This window comes from Trachurus japonicus, chromosome 1 (genome assembly GCF_045865225.1).
Source record: "Trachurus japonicus isolate A0001 chromosome 1, Traja_1.0".
Classification (NCBI taxonomy): Eukaryota; Metazoa; Chordata; class Actinopteri; order Carangiformes; family Carangidae; genus Trachurus; species Trachurus japonicus.
In genome coordinates, this window is record NC_140907.1 from 35,462,988 (window position 1) to 35,467,667 (window position 4,680).

The 4,680-nt window shown below is 35.6% G+C and overlaps 1 protein-coding gene across 1 annotated transcript in view; it reads right to left on the bottom strand.

The window, feature by feature from the left end:
* LOC146992415 (UTP--glucose-1-phosphate uridylyltransferase-like) overlaps positions 1-3,004 on the bottom strand; it is a 19,476-nt gene extending 16,472 nt beyond the window's left edge. Inside the window, exon 1 of the mRNA XM_085786217.1 lies at positions 2,743-3,004. The gene's annotated coding sequence lies outside the window, so the exon portion shown is untranslated. The remainder of the gene's footprint in view (positions 1-2,742) is intronic.
* Positions 3,005-4,680: the final 1,676 nt, after the last annotated feature.

Consider the following 4,680-nt stretch of genomic DNA (forward strand, 5'->3'; position numbering starts at 1 on the left):
ACTGCTTACTATAGGCTACATTAATTAATGTGTTTCCTAATCCCAAGTAATACATAATAATGATTGTTAATATATCTGTAAACAGTTAATTAATGCTTAATAACGTACTAACTAACGTTAATTAAGGGACCCTTATTGTAAAGTGTTACCCTCATGATAAAGTAAAGTGTTATAAGTACACACTATTAAGCATGAGTTAATCATTAATAAATACTGAATTCACCATTTATAACACATGAAAACTCATTAGTATGTAGTTTATAGAGTTAAAATGGTTTTACTCATCATTGGTAAGCACTAACTGTATTTATAAACTACTACTAATGAGTATTCATGTATCATAAATGAAGAAATTAGTATTCATTAATGCTAAAAGGAGCATTATCGCAAATACAGCAGTACGGTAATAGCATAAAATAATCTGAAATATGCAAAAGATAGATGGGGGGAGGGGGGCATAACTAATTTTACAAAGAAAATAACCAACAGTGTAGCGTCCGTGGGGCAAATGCAGAATTTGTCTTTGTTATGACTATGCTGCGTTCGATTTCACTCGGAAATTCGACCTCCGAATCGGAAAAATGCAACAGTAAATTGTAATGTAGCAGTGTTAGGCTGCTTACAGTCACTGAATCGCTCGGCAGAACACTTTCTCTCCACGTCCCTGTGTCTTTCTTCAGCTGTCCTCTATTTTTTTTTTAAACGCACGATTAACGCGGGCCACTCCGTAGTTTTGGAAAACAGAGAGGCTGCTGGAGGAGAGACGCCCACTTGTTTATATCTGATATGCTCCGCCACTGGCTCCATCTAGTGGCCGAATTAAGAATTTGGATTTGCGTTAAAGGGATAGTAGCATTTTTTTAAAGTGGGGTTGTATGATCCACAAATAGCCACTAAGTACTTTAATTGCAGTAGAAGACTCTCTGCACTCCTCCCGTTAGCAATTAAAGTACTTAGGGGCTATTTGTAGATCATACAACCCCACTTTAAAAAAAAATGCTACTATCCCTTTAATGCTCCTTTAACTAATGCTTAATAGTGTGTACTTATGTGTAACCCTTTTTTCTGATAAACAAAATCAGATGAGATTCAGCTTGAGACCAAAAACACTGACGGAGATCAATAAAAACATTTAATTTGGATGTATCACATCTGAAACTATCAGGCGACTTGTTTAATCAATTTTCTGTCGATTGATCAACCAATCACTCTATAATAATCGATAATGATGAATATTTATTTAGTGGCGATGGTGCGTTCAGGGACGCTCCGGTCAAGACGCGGCAAAAACAATCGATTAACAACAGCTCCAAAAGACGCAACAACTCCAAGTCCACGCTTGTTGTCACGGCAACCACACACACACTCCACAGTCTCCACGGTTATTTTGATTGATCACTGATCGAAGCGACGACTTCCAATAAAACAAACACAGGAAGACGAAGACATTAAAACTTTTTCACTTCACTGCCAATCAGCCGACCGATCGATTGATCGTTCTGTTTTTCCGTTAGCGTTAGCCGTTAGCGTTAGCTGACCTCCTGGACGTTTAACTTTCCGACGGACTTGAACGCACCACAGTGACCTGTAGTGACACACGTGTGACTGTGGGGGGCGCTGCTGTCGCCGCTCTACAGGCGCTACAGGGCGCCGCTTTAATTCATCTCTGTCTCCTACAACTTCTCAGTTATTTGGATTTTTTTTAACTTGGTTTCACGTTATATGAATTTATTTTTTTTTAGCTCTTTTTATCATTTTATAACCCTAACCCATATTATATTATATTATTAGCCTATATTATATTATATTATATTATTAGCCTATGTTATATTATATTATTAGCCTATATTATATTATATTATTAGCCTATGTTATATGAATGAATGAATGAAATTTAATGGTTATTTAGAGAGTATAAACGCCGGTCACAACCAAAGGATAGGGGCAGAAGCTTCAGCTTATATATAGCCCCCCCTTTTCTTACATATCCATAAAAAAAACATATACATACCTACGTACAAACATATGTATCACATATACACCGACACACACCTACATAGGTATTCACATACATAGATACAAACATAAACATACCTACATACATACATCTATCTTTTGTATTTATTTTGTATATATTTTGTATTATATTATTAGCCTATATTATATTATATTATTAGCCTATATTATATTATATCATATTATTCGCCTATGTTGATCTGGACTAATAAAACTCCACTCACTTTTACTTGAAGTCTTATTTAATGTTTATTTCTAACACTTTAAACCCTTGGCTTGCTAGAGGAAATAACATTAGCCTATATATAAATCCATTATGTTAGTTTATATGAAATTGTAGGTGTCCATTTGATGACACTTATGTTTAAATGTAAGTATTTTATTTATATTTAACAGACCAAAGCAAGTGTGTGACAAGGGACCGGTTGGTGGCAAGTTTCTGAATGACACATGAGACACACACATACCCCCCCCTCCCCACATACACACAGGGCAGTAAGCAGCGTCATGCCGTCACAACACATGTGTCAGTGCTTCTGTACTTTCCGATTATTTCCCCTATAGCCTGAACACACCGTTTTGTTTGTTTGTTTGTCTGTCTGTCTATTTGTTTGTTTGTTTGTCTGTCTGTGTATGATGAGCTCCGCGTGCAAACACACACACACACACACAGCCACAGGTCTGCAGAAGCCGTCACGTTACGTTACGTTACGTTACTTTACCCACCTGAACGCGCTCACACTGCAGATGGACTCACTCGGACTAGTTCGGCTCGGATCGGAAGGACTCGGGTTAGCGGAGCAGAGAGGAACCGGACTGAACCGAACCGGGTCAGAGCTGCTGCGGACTCGGACTCGGTCTCATCCCGCTGTCAGTCCGTTGCTGCTGCTGCTGTCCCCCAGGGAGCACACGTGACGCAGCGTGGGGTCAACGTCGACGCTGATTGGTCCAACGCGCCTGTCAATCACACGAGAGGAGCTGTTTGACCCGCCCCTTCATCCTGACTCAGCTGCTCTCTGCTTCTTGTGTTTGTTTGTCTTTTATGACAATTTATAACGTAAATTATTAATTTTATCGATTTTATTTCATTGTAATCAAGTTTTTTTATTTAAATGTTTTGATTTTATGGCTTTTATTCTTGTCTTTTGTCAATTTCCACACATTTAAAAAAATTAATAAATGTATAAGTTTATATATTTAATGTCATACTTATGTGCAATAACTCACATTCAATACCATATTTATTGTGCAATAACTCCTGTCCATGTTTGTACTTGTACATATATTTTAATATTTTTTATATATATACATACATACATACATACATACATATATATTTTATTTTATATTATATATATTTATATTTCTTGTATACTTTGCTCTGTAACTTGTACACTTTGAGCTGGAGAAAAGAAATTTCCCCTTGGGGATCAATAAAGTATTCTGATTCTGATTTATAAATCACTGCTTTTTTAATTATAAAACTGATGAGAGCTGATTTATTCTCTTCTTTGCTATTATGTCTTAACAGCTGACGTCATATTATTTTGTATATTCTGTATTATTCAGTTTCAGTTTCTCTTATGTTAAAACCTAATATTTATCAAATTATCATTTAGACTATTTTCCATGGCTTTGTTTCTTTTCTTTTCTGCCTTACTTTATTTTGATGAGTTACTTTCATCTATTAATAGAATCAGAAAATATAAAAAGTCATTAAACAGCAGTCATTGTAATATAAAGCATATTATCATCTACCATTAATATTATTATATATATTATAGGCTATCATATACAGAGTTACATTCTGACATTTTATAATCAGAAATACTAATTACAGCTCAATTTATACATAAAGTTAAATACTTGAGTAAATGTAGGCTACTTTGTTACTTTCTACAACTGTTGTGCATTTCTAATTGTTTTAATTTGGCCCCTTGATAAGGTTACCGTGGTTACCCTGCTATGACGTCATGAATAAATGACTGAATTCCCTGATCAATAACTGATTATTATGGATCACAGGTCAGTTTACAGTCTGGTCGGGTCGATGCTGCCTCCACGTGGTCGAAACGATCCACTACAGGTGATGAACCTGCTTCCGGTGCACGTGACGTCAGCTCAACTGATCGTCCCTTTCAAAATAAAAGCTTCAAATACATCTTTCATTTTATTAGTTGTATTATATTGTTTATAGTTTTTATTCCTTAACCATTGAGCTACACTCTTACCCAATGAGGACAAAATGTCCACGGAGGAAACGCTGTAAAAATAGTATAAATCAATATTTCTTTCCAGTAGTTTTTTTTTTGCATACATCTTCTATTCTACTTCTTCTTTGATGATCCCTACCAAATATTCAATTAATTTCAGACCTTTAACCCCTTAAATGCCAGTATATACGGTCCTATGACAAAAAATGGCAAAAAAAAAAACCCACACACACAAAAATGGGGGTATTTGCGTCGCCCATTTATGTATTTGTAACGACTTGTAACAACTCATTCTAAGGTACCAGAAAGCTTTCATTTGTATGCGGCTGTGATTCAGTGAAATACGTATTTATGAAAGACATATTTGATTTTTGATAATAAAAAGACAAATTTGTTACACACTGGGGCTTTAAAGGGATAGTTCAACATTTTGGCAAATTGGCCCATTGCC